Source organism: Crinia signifera, chromosome 1 (genome assembly GCF_055691185.1).
Source record: "Crinia signifera chromosome 1, ASM5569118v1, whole genome shotgun sequence".
Classification (NCBI taxonomy): domain Eukaryota; kingdom Metazoa; phylum Chordata; class Amphibia; order Anura; family Myobatrachidae; genus Crinia; species Crinia signifera.
The window spans coordinates 375,520,107-375,541,528 of NC_139217.1; the positions used below are offsets into that span (position 1 = coordinate 375,520,107).

General features: G+C 45.8%; 1 protein-coding gene across 3 annotated transcripts in view; it reads right to left on the minus strand.

The window, feature by feature from the left end:
* HVCN1 (hydrogen voltage gated channel 1) overlaps nucleotides 1-5,935 on the minus strand; it is a 46,539-nt gene extending 40,604 nt beyond the window's left edge. The window contains exon 1 of one of the 3 annotated variants that reach the window (XM_083151400.1): nucleotides 5,824-5,935. The gene's annotated coding sequence lies outside the window, so the exon portion shown is untranslated. The other 2 variants (XM_083151399.1, XM_083151398.1) reach the window with 2 other exon arrangements.
* Nucleotides 5,936-21,422: the final 15,487 nt, after the last annotated feature.

Here is a 21,422-nt window from a genome sequence, read left to right on the forward strand (position 1 = left end):
TGTATTCGTATTGATAGCACATCAACACGAATACGAATTGCCGTATTTTCGGGATAGTAAATGTAAAAAATAAGTGTATTTCTGGATACAAATACACCTATTTTTTTTACAAATTTCCTTTAGTAAATTTCCCCCATAGTGAGAATATAATAGTGTGCTGATCGCAGTGAGGCACTGTGCCCAAAGCATGGAGAGTGCAGTGAGCCATGTGAGGGGACGCGGTACATTTATATGCCATCCATTTCGACATAGACATAAAAAATACATGAAAAAGGCATGTCGACCATGCCCATGTAGACCTTAAGATTGTGTCGACCTTCAGCCTAAAGTATGTCTACCATTTCAAGGTGTCCACCAAGTAGCTGTCAACCATTAGTGGAGGACCTCGTAACTGTCGACCTAGACATTGTCTAGCTCTTATAAAGTAACCAACCTAATGGTTAGTGTAGCCAATCCCTGGGATCTTGGGATTTGGCCCTAAAACCTCCGGGATTTGAATCCTGGGATTCTGTAATTAGCCTACAAATGCGCAAATCTAATGCCGGGCAGCGCTGAGCACTGGCTCAGACGCTGCCCGGCTGCTCCTGACCGCGACTGTTGCTCCCACCCACCACTCTGTCCACCACAACGGTAATTTGCCTGCCACAATGCCTGGCTTCTGCTCCTGCCTGCCCGCACTCGGTAAGTGACATTGCAGGGTTCACAGTTTGGGGACAGAGGGGGGATTGCAGTTTGTCATTGGCAAACTTAATCCTGGTTATCCCGGGATTGAGTATCACTACTAATGGTGTAACGAAACATATGTAACATACCTCTACACACACACACACACACACACACACACTTACAATAACACAGGGAGGGAGCAGATGGGCTGCTCAGGTGATAATGGGCCATGTCATGGTCATGTACAATGCCATAATACAACATGTAAATCATCACTGTCATGTACTGCGCCATACTATAGAACCTATATCATTTCTGTTATGTACTGTGCCACACTACAGTGCCTAGATCCTTACTGACATACTGTATACTATAGCACATATATAATCACTGTCCTGTACTTTACCATACTACAGCGCCTGTATTATTACTGTCATATACTGTAGCATAGTAAAGCACATATACAGTATCAGCACTATGCTGGTACAAAAATGGGGCTGCTGTTGTACATGTAACAGCTGTAGCACAGGCACAGTACCGACCATAGGACATAATGCTATAGAGTAGACCATATATCCTGGGAACACTACACAGGTGCTGTATGTAAAACAGAACACACCAGGTGAATGGTTTGGTCTTGCAGCTTGGACTGAATCCTGAGGCTGCTACAATGTCCCATGCATGTGCCTTAATCCCTCTTTTGGGTAGGGAGTGTACCTACTGCAGCCGGCTTTGCTATCACAAGTCCTTCAGCCAGTCGATCCTAGCAAAATGGCAAGGTGATTGTGTAGCAAGGTGATTGTGTAGCCCACTCTGCTTCATTATTTATTTATAGTTTCTTATATAGCGCAGCAGATTCAGTGGCGCTTTACAATTGTAAACAGAGATAAAACAAACTGGGTAACAACAGACAGACTTGGAGGTAAGAGGGCCCTGCTGCAAGCTTACAATCGATAGGGATATAAGACAGAAACACAAAGACAGGCACCAGTAACAGCATAGCTTGTAGGTCCAGAAGGGAAGCTATATAATACATAAGTGCCTCAGAGGGTTATGTGTATGGAACTTAAATATGATAGGCTTGCCTGAAGAGGTGAATTTTCAGGGAACACTTGAAAGTTTGGAGGTTAGTGGAGAGCATACCTCCCAACAGTCCCGATTTTAGTGGGACAGTCTCGATTATCAGGGCCTGTCCCACTGTCCCTCCCACGGCTGGCAGTGTCCCGCGGTGTGGGGAGGCTGTTGGGAGTCCCCCCTGTCGGCAGCTAAGCAGCGGGGAATAAACGCTGTGCGCATGCGCACAGCGTCTATTCCCGCAGCCAGAGCCTCTGGTTCATGCCCCCATAGCGCCAAAGTGGGGGCCTCGCAGGAGAGCTGCGAGTATAGGCCACGCCCCCAAAATTAGGCCACACCCCCGAAAATTTCGCCGCATCTGCGGCGCGCATCAGCTGTGTCCCGCCTCCAGCGCCATGAAAGTTGGGAGGTATGGGAGAGTCTTATTGTGCCTGGAAGGGCATGGTGCTGGTGATCCATGCAGAAGAGAGACTGAGATCTTGTGCAGAGCGGAGTGGTCGAGATGGGAGATATTTTGTGATAAGTTAGGAGATATAAGCTGGTGCAGTATGGTTAATAGCTTTATATGCAAGTAGTGTTTTATATTGAATAATTGAATATATTGAATAAGATACAGGTAACCAATGGAGGGACTGGCAGAGCGGATCAGCAGATGAGCGTCTAGTTAGGAAGATCAGCCTCACAGCTGCATTTAAAATGGATTGCAGTGGTGAGAGTCTGTTCTTGGGAAGACCAGTTAGGAGACTATTGCAATAATCAATGCGGGATATAATGGCATATATTCAATGCCGTGGGCGAGCGGTGACTGCGAGCAGGACTTTTTGCTCGCAGTCACCGCTCACCCTGTCAGTATTCAACTGACCCCCCCTCATTCGCAAATTCCCCCTCGCTCCGTTTTTTGAGCGAGGGGGAATTTGCGAATGTGCCTCCAAAAGCTGCGAGAGCCGAGGCTAATTACAGCGAGTTTGCTGCACTAGCCGCGGCTCTCGCAGTTTAGGGGAATCCTCGCAGTTCTGTGACTGCGAGGATTCCCCCGGAACGTTGCATAGTGCGAGCGGCCGGCGCGGGGGTTAAACTGCGAGGATCACTGGTTTTCTGCGACCCTCGCAGTTTAACCCCCTCGCACCGGCATTGAATACTGCACAATGAGTGCATGGATAAGAGATTTAGTAGTGTCTTGTGTGAGATACGGTCGTATTTTGGATATGTTTTTAAGATGCATGTAACATGATTTTGAGACAGATTGAATGTGAGGAACAAAGGACAGTTCAGAGTCAAGGATGACCCCTAGGCAACAAGCTTGTGGGGTAGGGTAGATTGTCAATAGTGATGAAGATCTGAGGATGGTACCTGTTTTTGGCTGGTGGGAATATAAGTAATTCAGTTTTGGAAATATTGAGGTTGTGAGGAGACATCCAAGATGAGATGGCAGAGAGGCATTCGGAGACTCGGTCTGTTCTGCCTAATAGTGTCTGCTCATGCGGACCTGCTCAGCACTTAGCCTGGAGGTCTCATTTCCCTTCCACTACCACTTCCTCTCCACTGCAGTAGCATGGAGCACAGCAGGGGCTGGGGGTGATATCACTGCTGTTCTCATCCTCTAAGATCTCCGGAGATTGGGCGAGGAGAGAGCACATTGATTGGAGGCAGCTGCAATTTTAGTTCTTGGTGGTCCCAGTGGAGCGGGTATAATTGGAGAATGTTAATTAGATTTCGTTACACCATCTTGCCTAATCGTGGAGTCAGATTCCCATTGTCTCATTAAAATGCATGTCTTATTTGTAATACACAAAATAAAATCGGGACTATTCAAGGGAAAAACCTAATGGATAAGTAAACTGCGGTATCTTCAGTAGGCTTACACTAAGAGAACAGTGGAATTTGTAAAACAATTTGCCATATAATCAACATAATTAAACCCTTTGGCAAGAGCTCAATAGTACTGGTCAAACACCAAAATGCCAGTAGCAAGCAACCTTGGGCAAGTAGTTCTATATTAAAATTCATGGCCCTCAATCCATGTTTCCCTAATAATAATTGGATTATTTTTAAACAGAATGGTAACTATAACTGGAATAATGTGGTGAGCCACCTGTAGGTGATTATATTCCAACTGGAATAAAAATTGCCCATACATGATTCGATGAACTCTGTGCTTTTAGTACTAGATTGCATAGCGTCTAGTACAAAAAGCATTCAATGTGTTACAGCAGCATACTTTTTGTACTAGATACAATGCAAGCACGGTATGGTATGCCACCCACCAAGATTAGGCCAGGCCCCCAAAATGTTTAGGGGGTTGAAAGCACACTTTAAAGTAGAGGGGGGAGTGTTATTGTCATCCCCTCTTCAGCAGCAGCATATACCTACAGCATGTGCTGTGCTGACAGCAGGCTCAGCATGAGCTCTCACGCTGTCAGTGAGATGCTCATGCTGAGCCTGCTGTCAGCACAGCACATGTTATAGAGGTGTGCTGCTGCTGCTGCTGCCGCCGCCGGGAGAGATGGAGGAGGAAGGGAGGGGGAAGTCAGACCAGGGCCCCGCGGGCCCCTCCAGCAAACCTGGCCCTGGGTAAATTAGCACCTGCTCTCCCCCCCTCTCGGCGGCCCTGGTCTCACTGTGTATGGGCACCTTAACTGCCTCAGTCTAAACTGGAACATGTGTGACCAAAATTTGCAGATAACAAGACTACTAACACATAGACATTTTTGAAAAACATTACTAATCATGCTGATAATCTCACATTGCACATCATTGTCCCATTTGGACAAAAAAAAAAGTATGTAAAGATGCGTCAGAGGATTATCTATACTATGTACAGAGACATCAGAGTAATGTACACATTTTTTATACTATGCCAGTGGTTACCAAACGTTGTGCCTTGACACCCTGGGGTGCCTCGGGGCACTTGCAGGAGGCCATGGGTTGGTGGTCCAAGATGAAATAGGCAAAATGAAAATGAAATAGGCAAAAACAATACTTGTGGCTTCCAATAATAACATGTGGACAAACAGAAATTAATCCTGTCCCTCTGCAGATAACTAACCTTAAGGTAAACACAATTTACTCAATTTATTATTATTTTTTCTAAATTTCTCAATCATGCTGCTTTCTCACAGCGACGGCCAAATAACCTGACAATTACTCGAGTTTTGAAGTGCCGGGTTATTTGGACGCTCGCTGTCAGACCTCTTTCACACAGGAGAGCATATCTCCAGGTCTAAAATTTAAACCTGGAGATTTGCTCTAGTACATGGGTTTTTCGCCTGTGTGAAAGGGTCAACCTGGATCTTACACTCTAGGTCTCCGACCGTGGTCATTTGTAGGGTCGGAGACCCAGAGTTTAAGATCCGGATTGACCCTTTCACACAGAAAAATGACCTGTGTATTTCATGAAATTCCTGGGTGGAACTACTTTACCCGGCAATTTAATTTTCTGGGTGATAGGGGTATAACAAACATTTGGCCTATGTATGCCGTGAAGAAAATGTGGATACTCTAGGATGCCTTGATTCAAAAAGTTTGGAAACCAATGTGCTATGCAGAATACAGACACATGGCACCATCAGCACCTGGCAGGTAATAAGAACATAGTACCAGATCTGCATCCATGAATCATCCCAAGCTCACACATCGTAATATACAGTATAGCACTGACACACAAGGGACAGACAGCGCACACATGGGCAGCACCTGGCCACAGGCAGGCTGCCTCTCACCTCCCCAATAATAATTAGTAATATAAGTTACCTGCTTCCCCAGACACACATGTAGTTGCCGTAGCGACAGCAGCAAATGACACCAGTATACTCTGCACCGTACCTGCCGCGCTTATCCCCTGTGTACACACTGATAGCAGCCCGCATTGCATTGTATAATACTTACTACACGCACAATGGGAGGTAGAAGCCGCTTCCACCTCTCTCTCTCTCTCTCTCCTGGTCTCTGGCTCCCAAAGTTTACATACAGTCACTACTAGTATAAACTGAGAGAGAGCTGGTGGATGGATATTCTAAAAGTTTACTGAATGCAAATTGAGAGGAAGGCGAAGCACACAAACAAAGTAGTTCCCTGTTGTAGTACCTCCCCGATCCTGAGTCAGCTGTATTATTATTTGGTGAGGAGGCTGGTGCTAGCTAGACTGTATCGCAACATTGGAGTTCCTCCTGTCCACGGGTCACATCCCACCTGTGGGGCCGGAGAGGAGGTGGGAGGCAGGAAGAAGAGAGCACAGCCCGCCCTCCCCCCTGCTGCAGACATGTGATGAGGAAAGAGTTGTGGCTTCTGTTTTGCGTGAATGTCCAAATGGGCCGGACCGACTCCGTGCAGCTATGACTGCGACCGTTCAAGTTTGCGCCTGCCTTGCGGTGTCTGTGTGGCAGCTGTCACCGGCCGGACGGGGAGGGAAACATTTCAGCCTCCCCCGGTATGAAACTTCTCCCGGACTGAGAGGAGACTGTCGGTCCTGTATTGCGGATCTCTGAGTTGCTGCAGGGGCTGAGGGCGGGAGCAGCACGGAGATGGCTGCTGCCGATAACAACTACTTTGTGTAACCCTTTCTTCATACAGAATTGGAGGCAGGTGGCTGGTTTCGGTTAATTTGGTCAACACAAGTTTAGGTTGACACTTGAAATAGGTCGACAGGGTTGGAAGGTCAACAAAAGTATTAGAAAACACTCACTGCACTTAGGCTCTAATCTATCATCAAATGCTAGGTTTAACAGAATTGTACACATAGTGGACTGTAATATAAATAATTATTAAAATAACAGTATAGGGGCAGGATGTACTAAAGGAAAAATGCGGTAAAACCCCCGTTTTACTGCATTTTCCTATGTACTATTACCTGGCGATACCCTATAGAAGCCTATGGGCTTCTTTTTGCCGCCTCGCCGACCCCCCCCCCCTTTCCCCCTCCCCCTTTCCCCCTCCCTTGGGCTTACCTTCTTGGCCCTCCTGGATCTCGGAAGGTAAGCCCTTCCTCCCCCTAGCAACGCAGCCAGACGTCTTTCCGGCTGCAGGGGGGAGGAGGAGGCGCCGGGAGCAGCCTGCTTAGCTGTCCCCGGCTTGTAAGCAGTTCAGGCGTCAGGGAGGAGATGGAGACCCCCCGCACACCACAGTACAGTTATCGCGGGGGGTCTCCGTTACCGCACCGGGATTCCAACCGCATATGTTATTACATATGCGCTGGTATCGTGGCGGGTGGCGATTTATATTAATACATCCCGCCCTAAAGGCAGCCACCTTAGAAAATCATCATACATATATATCACAAAAAAATATAAACACAGAAATTAAATAAATACACATGTATAAAAATAGATACCGGATCAGCATTAATTCAAACTAAAAAGTTTCTTTATCAAGTATGAAATAGAAGGTCAACACTGGTGTGCGGTAATCAGACCACTAAGTGTCTAGTGAGGGGGAATGATTCGATGGTGTCTACAACTTTAAATTGGGCAAATCGTAAGTACAGTATCCCACATACCGCACTTGTAGATAGATGGGCGTGAGCTGCTCAGATCTCCGGCAGTGTTTTGTACTCACTGACGAGTGCTGCTCATACCTGCCGGGATGGAAGTTCACCTGCTGCAGCATCAAGCTCATACTGTGGTATCTAGCGCTGTCATTTTGTCAGCTGTAACTTGTTTTTTGTGCCGGATGTCAACATGAACACCAATGAAGTGTACCACGTCCTCTCGCATGGCTCGCTGCATTTGCCATGCTGCACTGGGCACACTATTTTATTCTCCCACCACGTCGTAGTCAATAGTAGGGCATTTCAGCCTATGTCGGCTCAAAAAAACTGTGACCAACTCATCAGAATCAGTTTTATTGGCCAGGTATACTTGCATATACTAGGAATTTGTTTGCTGTGCAGCAGCCAGGTGGGTAACAAGTAAACAACATACAGTATAAACAATATAACCAGGTGGGGGAACATGTACAGTCATACAGAAAGTTATTCCGAGGTGACACTGTGTTAGATTATGTGCAAAGGGTTATGGCGCGACTAGACAGTGAGGAGTTCATGAGTTTGTGTCAACAGGCGAACCGCTTGAGGGAAGAAACTTTTTAGGCTTCTGGTGGGAATAGCCCTGTAGCGTCTGCCTGATGGCAGCAAGCTATGGCCAGGATGCAGTTGATCTTTGACTATCTTCATTGGGACCTTTTGACTGTCAACATATTTCATGTGTTGATTCAGCCCTGTTGACCTTCAGTGGATAACCTAATGCTTGTCATCTTAAATAGGGTTCAGCATGTCACCATTTTGGATGCTGGTTGTTAAAATACTGATGCCAGAATCCTGACACTGGTGAAGAAATTGGTGCTGGAACTCCAGCACTGCTTAAAATGCTCAAATCGGAATTTGTTGGCATCCTGAACGCAAGTATGTCGGGGCTGGTTAGGGTTAGTCAGTATGGGTTAGGTATGAGTTAAGCTTGTCATACATCAGAACGATTTCGGGCCCGAATGCACGATTTCAACAGGTCGTGCAATGCACTGTGTGCTTTTTTTTATGCATATCGTGATGTTTTCGGTTACGATGCACGGTCTCACAGGTCGAGAGATCGATCCTCAGATCATATATGCCGCACACATGATTGGGTACAGATCGTGAGTAGGTTTTTGCACATGCGATCCATCGATCAATGCATGGTACAACCCGCCTCATTTGACTGGCATTTCTAAGACTTTTTAACTGTTTAATTGCACTGACCACCAGTGTTTGCCCACAAAGGCACTGCCCAGCAATACACTGTCCACAACACAGTTTGCCCATCAATATACTGCAAATGTGCATTATACAAAAGTGTCCTCTGAGTACGTGCGAATGTGCATCGTAAACAAGTGTCCCCATGTTTTCATGTGCTTAATATGTGCAATTAGAGTTTTGTGTCCCTATATTGATTCTATAAATAGGCAATTACATACTTATGAAATAATTTACACTGATTAAAAAATAAACTTTAATTATGTGCAAAACACAACAACATTTAATTAAATATACAATGGCCACCCCCGCTGTTGGGGGGGGGGGTACATTTTTTAAGTATTATAAATGTTTGTTTATTATATGCATGTCCCCATGTTTTTATGTCCAGAATATTTGAAAGGGTTTTGTACTGCGTTGCACAAAAATTGTCTTTTTTTTTTTTACTATTTTAGAAATGTCATTCTATACAGAGAGAGAGAATTTACTCAAGGATTTATTGACATATACAAAGATAATGAATGTTTGTGGAGGGTTAAGTCCAGGGACTATGCCAACAAAAAAGCGGATGACAGCATTGGAGGAGCTCGTCCGCCTTACATGCCGTAACTTACGTTGAATGGTGCCGGAAGAAAATTCAGAACATGAGAATTTTTTTTTTTTTTTAAAGGAACGTAACACATTTAAGAATTTCCAGAGGTTTGGAACTGGAACTGGCACTGACAACATAGATCAACCAAATATCTTGTACTACTAATTAATTAATTAATTGCTCTTCACAGTCAATCAATAACTTGTGCTTATTGCAGAGACTGAAGTGTGCAGTGAACAGGCAGAGGATCTGCATGATACACCAGAGTCCATTCCCATAAATCAGTGGTAGCCAACTCCAGTCCTCGAGCGCTACCAACAGTTCACGTTTTCCTGCTCACCTCACAGGTGCACTCATTACTGACAGACACATTACAAGATTCACAGGTGGAGCTAATTACGTCACTTGTAATTCTGTGAGACCTGGAAAACATTAACTGTTGGTAGCTCTTGAGGACTGGAGTTGGCTACCCCTGCCATATGTGGATACTTAACAGTATTTATCATTTTCATTAGTACTTTATAGGAGAGGTAGGGTAGTAGAAAAGAGAGGGAACATAGTGGGTGAGATTTAATAAGATGAGAGATTCAGAAAGTGAGAGATTTGGGAAGATTTTTTAAAGCGGCAATCATTTTACACTGCAACATTAGTTTGATTTTGCAGTGTAAATGATTGCCGCTTTAAAAAAAACCTGGAGATTTCTTCCCAAATCTCTAACTTTCTGAATCTCTCATCCTATTAAATCTCACCCACTGTGTGGAGTGTTAAGCTTATCTAATGCTGTCGTCCTGCCATAACACAGCACCATCTCCATTAAAGTAGGCCACATTTTCCTATCTACCTCATATGTCAACGGTACACTACGTGAAGTGCCAGAAAATCAGATGATGCATTCAAAAGACTATCATCAGATAAGCTGTATAGAGCATCTCACCGTGGAGACAAACCTCACACCCTTGATCACTTGTCCTCCACAGGCTACCCTGCCCACTCCGCCACCCACCTACCATTCCTCACAGATATCCCCCCACTGGGACATTTGGAATATATTATGTTGGGGCAAGTCTTGTGAAGATCATATTGGAACTTGATCCTTAAACTATGTTGTTATATTTCGGCTACACCTGAGAAATCTTCTGTGCGATCTACCTGGTACTACAGCTTTGTTCCTAAAAAGCATAAAAAAAGTTGGACCAAGCCGTATATTCTACAGAATTGGTAACATCATAATTGCAGCACCATCCTGTCTATGGGCCTTATTCTGGTTGAGTCGGACGGATACACAATCGCACGTATCCATGCGTACAGCTCGCTCATTTGGTCAGTGAGCGAAAGCACGCCCACAAAACAACCGCACACGTTCGGTCAGTCGAACAAGCAAAGGGGAGTGGCGTGCAAATGCACGTACGCTACCGTGCTCAGACGGATCTCATCATTTTTGCTCGGAGACTGAGCGTGCTTTTAAAAGCGTAAGTATAAGGGTACGTCCGAGCAGCCACTGCTGCTGTTTATACAGCACAACATTTATTCACTCAGAAGTTACCTTGAAACTATTTACCAATTATCCTAAGTGGGGTTTTTTTTATGCTTTAAAGTAACAAATGTATCTACCATAATTAAACTACGATTTAAGCCTCATTACATGCTTATTTCTTGTGTTCCTAATGCAGCACTTTCCTCACTTACTCCCAATCTATGTTCATAAGCCTAAAATATGTATTTGATTCCTGATTGTTAAACTACATTTCTCCCACTACATGTGAGTACTTTAGATTTTAGCTACTACAGCATAGGCTATCATCATAATGTTGTTTATCAATGTTTGCATATGTTGTTTTTTTGGGGGGGGACTCCTGTATGTTGTGAGTAATTGTACACATGTACCCATCAACCATTATGGTCCTATTGGTGTACATAACACCCTATTCTAAATAATATGTTGTCATTCTCTCAACAACAATAACACACATGCAACCATTTTGTATCTGTTCCGTTTATCTTAAAAAAAAAAAAAAGCACACACACACCAACTTGTCCTACACTATATATGTACTATTGTACATGTGTACATCTACCTATATTCAAAGTCCCTACAAAATTGTGCAACATTGCAAAAAAACACAAACAACTTCCAACTGGTAACAATTTTTATTAATATTACAAAAAAAAAACCTCCGGACCGCCTGCTGTGTGTGCAGGTGTGGGGATGCTGTTGGGATGGAAAATGTGGTTTAGAATTATTGTCCCTCAATAAAAACACATGTGAACATTAACAATAACAATAATCATAATAATAAAGATGCATTATTTAAAATATCAACACAACACTCATTTCAGACCACAAATGAAGAGGGACCTACTGTGAAGATGTCACAAACTAGGATGATGAACTCACACACAGATGACCTGACTTGAAATAAGATGCTCTTTGGCTTTTTACCAGGATGTACGGTGGCCAAGATGCCCTAGCTTTGTGCTGGGGGAACCAGAACAAACATCAGGAGTAACCTATGCAGTGGATGGCTCATTACATTCTTTGGCCTAGCCATTTTTTCCCTACACAAACTCTGCCACACTGTAACTGGTGTTAGGTGTGGGTTTGAGTCAAGGGCTGCTACATGGCCACACTTTGTAAACAAAGGGCCCCAGTGCTCCTGGAGGAGGATACCCCACAGTCCTTGTCTGACCCGGACTTCAATGTATGTTTATGTGTGGATTTGAAAAAAACATGATAACTGAAATGTGTTGAGCAATTGAGTCGTGTAATTGGAGGGGTTTCATTGAACCTGTGTGCAAGGAAGATAATGGTGGGTGTGGACTACAGGCCAGAGAGGACAGTACATGTGCCATGGAGACAGGAAAGCAGGGCCGGACTGGCCATCTGGCACTTCTGGCAAATAAACTGGATTTGTGTGAGTCCGCACGTAATCATTAAATTAGTCTCAGATCATTTCATAGAAACCAACATAACATGCATTGTGGGCCTTAGTAGTGTCAATCGCAGGTTTGGTGGTGCTCCCGGAACAAGTTAAGGAAAACTCAATTATGGGTGGTTCCTGCACAGGGGTACAGGAGAAAAAGACTGACTATGGGGCCCATTTATCAACTAATATTTGCGGCTAAAACCCTGAAAACATCCATTTTCGGGGGTTAACCGCAAATATTAAGTTTCACCTAAATGTATCAAAGGGGGACCGCAGCAGGGATCTCCCTGCTGCGATCCCCCCTGCAGCGCCGCCGGCTGCATCCCCCATAGGTTTCTATGGGGGATGCGAAGCTGCCCGATGTATCAACATCGGGCAGCCCAGCATCGCAGCCCTGGGCTATCGCCATTCTGGGATGGCGATAGCCCATTGTAGCCTATGGTAAGAGGGGTCAGCGCATAACCGCGCATGCGCTGACCTCCTGGCTTCCGGCTTCAGGCATTGCAGGGACGGGCTCCTTTCGGAGCCCTGTCCCTGCGCCTTCCAGATGATACATCCCGGTGGTATTGCAGGGTACCGCAATGCGATGTCACCGCCCCGGCATCGCATTCCAATGATAAATGCGCCCCTTAGTCTTTTCCAGGGCACTTTTTATTGTGTAATTAGTGTTAATTGTATTTGTTAAAAATTAACTTGGTACTCTTTACCTAGAAGGGCGCCCATCGCGACCATCGCGACCATCGGATGCACTAAAAATCGGGTGCGACGCGATGGCCGCGATTTCCCATAGGGACCAATGTTAAAAATGAGATTGGACCCGATTTTAGTGTTCAATGCCTCAATGCCCGCGATTTTTACATAGGAAACAATGTTAAATGGGCCACAGAGCCCTAATAGTCACCGTGAACTCTGAAATGGCCCCCACAATTGTTAACGCCACCCCACGATCAACGTCAACCCGAAGCGTGGCGAGCGCAGCGAGCCCGCGAGGGGCGGCGGTACGCGTCCTCCGACCTTTTCATGCCCTACTATCCACGTCGGCGTGGAGTTGAGAATAGAATAGTGTGGCGAGCGCAGCGAGCCACCGAGGCCTGAAGCGTGGCGAGCCCCGCGAGGGGACGCGGATACCTTCACAGTTATACGCGTCCCCTCGCGGGCTTCACAGGTGTCCGTGGCGAAAAGCGGACACCTGTGAAGCCCGCGAGGGGACGCGTTTAGCTGTGAAGGTATCCGCGTCCCCTCGCGGGGCTCGCTGCGCTCGCCACACTATTCTATTCTCAACTCCACGCCGACGTGGATAGTAGGGCATGAAAAGGTCGGAGGACGCGTACCGCCGCCCCTCGCGGGCTCGCTGCGCTCGCCACGCTTCGGGTTGACGTTGATCGTGGGGTGGCGTTAACAATTGTGGGGGCCATTTCAGAGTTCACGGTGACTATTTGGGCTCTGTGGCCCATTTAACATTGATTCCTATGGCCAAATCGCGGGCATTGAGGCATTTAACATTAAAATCGCGGTCAATCACCGTTTTTAACATTGATCCCTATGGGAAAATCGCGGTCATCGCGGGCACCCGTTTTTAATGTACCCGCGATTTACCCGCGATGCCCGCGATGGCCGCGATTTTTTACCCCCGACGCCTGCGATTTCAATCGCGGGCGCCCTTCTAGGTAAAGAGTCCCATTAACTTTTATTTGATATGCCTTAAAACGAGTTGTGCTTATTGTAGAAAAATACACCAAAAGTGTGTGCTTTGTTGTTCAAAAAGAACATATACATACATATACATACAAATACCTAGTATGGATACTCCAATTTTTAGCACAAATATCTAACAAAGGGTTGGTACAATCTCCCCTTTGAGTTCCCAGATATCATGGTTTGTACATCCAGTTAGCGAAAATATTACTCAGAGGTAACAAATATAGATAAACCCCTACTAGATTGTAAGCTCCTCCGAGTAGGGCCCTCTTCCCTCCTGTTGTCAAAGCCCACTTCTCTTCACATTTCACTCACAGCTCTCCTTTACCCAACACTCAGTGACCATCTTCATACTCATCTCCATCATTGGCCTCAAGCCTCTAGTTGTATGTTGATTGGGTCCTCACTACTTACATTTAAGCTGTAATGTGTATTGAACTGTGGTGCTCTTTATTTGTACTGTATTTTTGTTATTTATTCAATGTTATGCCAAGTTTTGTCTCCCTGTATTGTTCCTTTGTACGGCGCTGCGAAACACTTGTGGCGCCTTATAAATAAAATTATAATAATAATAATAATTCCAATATCAGGGGTACATTTTTGGGCTTTTGATCCCAAAAAGACCTCCCTTTCTTTCTATCTTAAATGATGCAAAAAATAGGTCTAGATCACATACACTCTGCCAGCTGAACTTGTGAAGTTTGTAGTATTCTGTCACTGTTGCTACTGTTGCCAAATTATATAACAAAGTGAGATGGAGTCTTTGTAAATTTATTAGGCAAAGTTGATACTGTTGCAAGTAAGATCAGCAGCGGAAATGTTACATCCCCAACAGTACAATTTCTCTGGGGAAAAGGAGGTGAGCAGACAAGTTTATACCCTTTAATCCTAGTAATTGTATTATTGAGAGAAAATAAAAGATGTGCAATTTCTCTCACCATGGAGCCTTTCTGCTTTTCAGTATCATGTAAATACGTAAAATACTGAAAGAGAGTTTGCTCCGCTCTTACCTTTTGCAATGTATGCAGCGCAGAACGTTCAAATGCCAGAAGGGCCGATGGCCTTTTGGGCCGAATTTGTGCAGCCTGATTTGCACATACTCAGCTCTGCTGTGCGGCGCAGCGCGTCAATTGCATATTGACGTCATGACGCCACAGAGTCATGACGCAACAGTGCGTGAGCCGCCGGTGCCGACATCCTTCCAGTGTGAGCAGCTCTGGTACGGGGGAGCTGAGGGGCCGGCTGTTGGTGGGAGAAGGTAACTGGGGAGGCAGAAGCGGGCGGGAGAGCCTGACAGAGCATCACATGTGGACCTGGTGGGATCCGTCTGCTCCTGCCTGCTGCGCCACAGTGCAAGTAAGTGGCCTGCTCTTGTTTTGTCTTGTCCTGCCTCCTGCCCCTACCTCCCTCGTGTATATGTATCTGGCGCTGGGGGGCATATGTACTGGCACTGTGGGGCATAATATGTATCTGGCACTGTGGGCATATATATCTGGCACTGTGGAGCATATGTATCTGGAACTGGGGGGCATATATATCTGGCGCTGGGGGGCATAATATGTACCTGGCACTGTGGGCATGTTTCTGGCACTGGTGGGCATATGTATCTGGCACTGTGGGGTATAATATGTACCTGGCACTGTGGGGCATATGTATCTGGCACTGTGGGGCATACGTATCTGGCAATGTGTAATGGGCATAATGTTTTGTTCCATAATGTGTAATGGGCATTACGGAGTGTTCCATAATGTGTAATGCCTCCTTTTTTGTGATGCCACGCCTCCTTTCCATGAGACCACACCTCCTTATCACTAGCGAGGAGGGATGTGGCTTGGGGAGGATGTGGGCAGTATGGTGAATGGTGGGGGGATTGGTATGGATTGGGTGTGGGGGGTGGGGGTACTGGAGTGGGTGGGGGTGTTGCAGCCCTGGTGGGCCCTGCTGCATGCCAAGGCACATGCTGTGATGTGAATGTTGATAGTAGGTGATGTGAAGGAGGAACTGAGCCCAACCAGCTTTTAGCTACTGGAATAAGTGTTATGATAGTAATTCCATCTATCTGAACTCCCGAAGTACTTGGGTCATCCATTTCCGTAACTACTCCGTAGCTCTCAGTACTTGGGTCATCCATTTCCGTAACTATTGTAGGTGTGCCAAAAGGGTATTGGATTATTAGATAGACAGTGTCTAGATAGATAGGTCTACCCCTAAAGGGCGACAGGGTCAAACAGTCCTCAGGGACCGAAGTTTGACATAGGAAAGGTTGACATGGAAAAGGAAGATAGTGTAAAAATGTTGAAATGAAAACGGTAAACGCATAAAAATGTGAGCTTTCAAATATTTTGTTGTCAACTGTCGGCATGGATTCCCAATTAGTGTAACGTGCACCATCGCATGGGTTGATTTGCTCGCCATGCTTGGGTCTCGGTGCCTCACTACGCTTGGTAAGGAGCATGGAGAGGAGCAGTGGCAGTGTGAGAAGAGGAAGAGGTGTTGGTGGCAGAGTGAGGAGTGGCAGAGGGAGCAGTGGCAGAGGGAGCAATGGCGGTGTGACCAGAGGAAGAGGGGCCAGTGTCAGAGGGAGCAGTGGCAGCAGCCAGGCAAGAGGAGCCAGTGGGAGAGGCAGCAGAGGACTGGTGAGGTCGATCTCCATTACAGGGAGTGGCAGCAGTGTGGCAGCCACCATGGCCACTGCAAGGGCAGCCCCAGACCAGGCCCTGGCGGACCAGGCCCAGCAGGAGGAGGTGGAGGATCCGCTGGCATCCCCATCCTGTAGCCAGGACCTTGCCCATACCCCACAGCAGCTGCAGGAGGGCCACATGTCCAAGATGGAGGAAGATGGAGGTGAGGAGGAAGACACTGACATGGAGGAGGATTTTGTCATGCATGTGGAAGATAGAGGATGAGGAGGAGGGTGAAGCTGGCCGCACCAAAAGTGGGAGAAAGGTCCGATTCAGTTATGAGGAGAATGTGGCGCTTGCCTGGGCCATCATACCCCTGTATGACCGCTTACTGGGGGAAAAAAAGCACAATACCACCTCACATCGTAAACGTGGTATGTGGAAGGACATCACCCAGGCGGTCAACGCTGTCAGTCACCGCAAGAGGCTAATCAAAAACATTAAAAAGCGGTTTAACAACATCAAGCGGCAGCTGAAAAAGAAAATGGCCATGGAGATGGAGGAGGCCACCAAGACTGGCGGAGGAAGCCCCACCACAATATCCTACACATCATATGAGGTGAAGTTTCAAAGAATTATCCCCCCTGAGGTCCTGCCTGGGAAGCACATTGCGGATACCGATAGGCCGGCAAGCCCACCCCGAGCTGGTAAGTGTCACCACATGCAATATGAAACATACATGCCAATGTATTTAAACTGCAATGTTATTTTGTATTGTTATACTAATTAATGTGGTGCTGTGGAACTACATAGCCCAGCAAGGTCTGTCAATGGCAATAGTTTACACCTACTTTAAAAATGATCAGAATGCTGGTAACATTTTTTCTAGCAGCTTCATATGTATGTGGCCCAAACACATTGGTGTACTGGTGGTTTAGCAGTCACGCCTACATACCACAGATTTGCCAACAGTTGTAATGTGTCAAGCAGTGTTTTAATTTTTTGCCTGATTACAGGTGCAAAACATTAATGTAAAAATATGAATAGTCAATAATATAGCCCTAAACCAAAGGTAAATTTGTCCATTATTGTAATTTATTTGATTATTTTGCACAAAAGCATCTCCATTGCTCGGTACATAAAGTCTGCCGATCTTTACTTTCACAAACATCCAAGAAAAGAAGCTCCGATGGTGCCGCATCTGTGGAAGCAGGTAAATTTTCAAACCACAGGCCATTACACATACAGTACACACACACATGTCACATCAAATAATAATGCTGCTACATTGCAACGGACATGAATGTAATGTGGCCTAGCCATGTCAATGAAGATTATTGTCAATGTTTCATGCAGGATCGGGGTCCATTTGTAAGTACATAGTACCCCTAGGTATGGGCGTCTACCATCTCAGACCCTTTCCAAAACAGTACTGACGACAGAAAGGACAATATATGCATCTGTACTTACCTCTTCCTCTGTATCCACAGGTACTGTACAACTAGGACAACAATCCACAGAATCCTCTGATATGCCGGTGGATGACATAGAGATAATTCTGGAACCAGTGGACACATATGCGGCTGAGGAGGAAATAAACACATCATCACAGAGTGATCTTCCACCAAGTGGGGTGACTCCAAACCCACCCCCACCCAGAAATACTCCCCCTACAGCTGCTTCTGCTGCCCAAGTAGCTACCTCCTTGGTACATTTCAAGGACAAACAACTAGAAATTATGGCCTCCCAAAGTCTGGAAATGGGCAACATTAAGGGGTACATGCGTGACACCTTTCTACAGTTGAGAAAATTGTCTAGGAGTGTACGGGTTGGTGTCGGCACTCAGGTGCGTATGGCAAATAGCATAGACACCCGTCTTGCTGAACTTAGTTCTGCTGTAAGGGAGCAGAATATCCATATTGGCAGCCTTGCACAAAGTATTCATTCAATTAGTCAATCGTGTACTGCCAATGACTAATGACTAATGCAGACCAATGCGTTGATCGTTATGCAGGCACAAATCCATCAAATGGAGGTGTCAGGTGTCATAGGTGCAACTACATCTACAATTAGTAGTGTATCTAGCACACCAGTAAGTGGCTCACCAACTTCCCCACCCCATCGGAGTATTAGGACCCGGGGTGGCGTGTGCGCAGGGTCAAGAGGTGGTAGTGCGCGGCCTGATGGAGGGAAAAAATAATTATTTAACATAAAATAAATTGATAATGCATGTACTATGCTTGAATTTTTGTTACATTAATACACATTTCTATTGTTTGCGACTGTATGTATGACATAATATACTGTAGTAAAAATGTCACAACGCATACCATTTTGTCTGCGAGTTATTCTTCAAACATTTGTTGTGTGATCTGTTCCATAATGTAATGATATATGGGCAAGGTATTGGTGGAAGATGCTGTTGTCTCAAATCTGGCCCGTCCGAGGTTGTGGAACTACATATTTCAGCAAGCTGTGGCAGTCATGTTTTGAGCTGTCATGCTTACAGTGTGTCAGGGCATGCTGGCCCATGTAGTTCCACAACAACAGGTGAGGGGCAAAAAAATGTTAGTGATAAATGTAATGTAGCTGAGTTCACTTCCAGCAAAGGTACATGTAGGAATAGAGGGCACATGTGCTTACCAGAAAAGTAGTGCCTGATAATGTCTGTACGCACCAGATTCCCCCTCTGCGTACCCCTCACTACCCGAGGTGTGGTAGGTTGGGCTTCCTGCACGACTGCTGCATGATCCTCCTCCACATAGGCTGGTTGGTATAGGGCTATGTTGTGTAACATGCAGCAAGCCTGGACGATCATCACTACTTTTGCAGGGTGGTAAAGCAGCAAACCAGATGACCGGTCCAAACACCGGAATCTACTTTTCAACACTCCAAACGTACGCTCCACCACATTGCGGGTTGCAATATGGGCTTCATTATACCGGTGCTGTGCAGGGCCATCGGGGGTGCGCAAAGGTGTCATGAGCCAGGAAAGACACCCATATCCTGAGTCACCTAAACCAAAGAAAGGAAGTTATTGCCTTATATGGTAAGGTATGTGCAGTGGGCAAATAGTATTTACTTGGACAAGAGTAGTAGGCTGGTGAAAATTTAAACACACACACACATTTCAGCAGGTACAAATACGAATAGAGAGGGTAATATGTAAAAATGTACTTACCAAGTAGCCAGCCCTCTGGCATTTGTTGTTGGGTAAATCGGTTCCAGAGGCCGGAGTGTCTCAGAATATAGGCAGTTCCCAGGGAAGCCTGCAACCACACTTAGGATTTTGAGATGAGCATCACATACAACCTGCACGTTCAGGGAGTGCCGCCCACGCCTATAGGCATAGACGTGGCCCCGCACTTGCGGTGCCCTAATCCCAATGTGTGTGCAGTCTATAGCTCGCAGCACGTGAGGGAATGCTGAGAGTCTATAGAAAGCAACCTTGTGGTCCTGCCACTCTGACTCTGAACTGGGGAATCTGATGTATGTCCGCCACAACTTCTTTAAAGCAAGTAACACTTGAGTAAAATGCTTTGAGAAAGTGGCTTGTGATACCCCCAAGGACCATGAGGTCACGGACTGAGTGGAGCTAGTGGCCAAATAGTAGAGGGTACACATTAATTTCTGCAGCCCAGATACTGCATAGTTGCCCCCCCAAAAGGGTCCAAATCATCTCTCACCTGCTCATATAAGTTCAACAAGTTATTGCGGTTTAGCCTAAACATCCCCACAACCTGTTGATCCGAGAGGGAGTCCAGGTACAGCCTAGCACGATACATACGTGGGGTACGCACTATTTGGGGTGGTACCTGGTTCTGGTGCGCAGCTTCCTCCCTCCTGCCCAGCTCCTCCAAATGGGCCAAATCCAAAATGAGCAACTCAAATCCACTCTGCACAATCTCCATGTCTCAAACCCTCACAGGTGTCCTTAATGATGTGGGGGTATATGTAGGAGTGTTTGTGAGTGAAATTAAGGACACCTGTGATGACATTAACCATGTGTGCACTTGACCAAATTGAGTTCTGGGCCAAATCGCCCAACAGAACCTGGTCTGAAAAAATGGCGATTTTATTAGACACCTTAAAAGTGTGATTTGCGAAATCCCATTCCATTAAATAAGCGAATTGTATACTTTTCTATATGAAAACATCTGGATGCGATAAAAGTGCAAATTTTTCCCGCACTTTCAGTACGCATGACTTATCGCACAAAATATGCGATTTAGGAACCTTTTCGCATCAGACTAAATATGCGATTTCACGGAAAAATGCGAATTAGCCGTTTCTTGGAGTAAAATTAGCCAAAAAACACAACTCTCAGCCCATAGAATGTCACCCTTATTGGGTTTTTTTCTGTTTAAATTATTATTAATATTTGGGGGGGGGGGGGGGTATTTGCATTCTTATGATGGGAGGAGTCAGGAATAGGAAGGAGAGGAGCCAGGACTGGAGGGGGAGGGTCAAGTTTAAACAGTAAACCGCCCCCCCTAGAAGAGAAGTCTAGATCCGCCACTGCCCGCCGGGCCAGTCCGACCCTTTATGTTAGGTACTGTTTCCAGTTCTTACATCTCCAGATACTCAATTGAGACCATTCTTTGTTGTGCTGAAGTGGATGCATCGCCTGACTTTCTTTAGACTGCACTTGTGTCATACGTAACCAGTAGCTCATTGTGCGCTATATCTCAAATGGATGCAGCCTTCTGTGACATGAATGTTATCTGGGCGGTGACCATGCAGATGCTTGAAAAGATACGAACTTGTAGGCATGTAGTCCAACTATGGATGCATGTTTGAGCTGTCTGGGCACTTTATTCAAACTGTTTGGAGCTATTGAAAAAGAGCTTAAAGACAGAACTAATGCATCAATATCATGTGTTGCAACTACACTTCCTGATACCTTTTATCAGAGGCGTACCTACAGATTGGTAGGCCCCATAGCAAAACTTTGTAAGGGCTTACTATTTTAGCAACTTTAAAACATATTACTTACACAGCAAAGATGGGCCCCCTTCAGGTCTGGGCCCCATAGCAGCTATGGTAGTTACGCCCTTGCCTTTAATCATCTTTGGGTATCCGATTAGCATGATATTTCCATCGGCACCAAAACAACTAACAGGGTACAA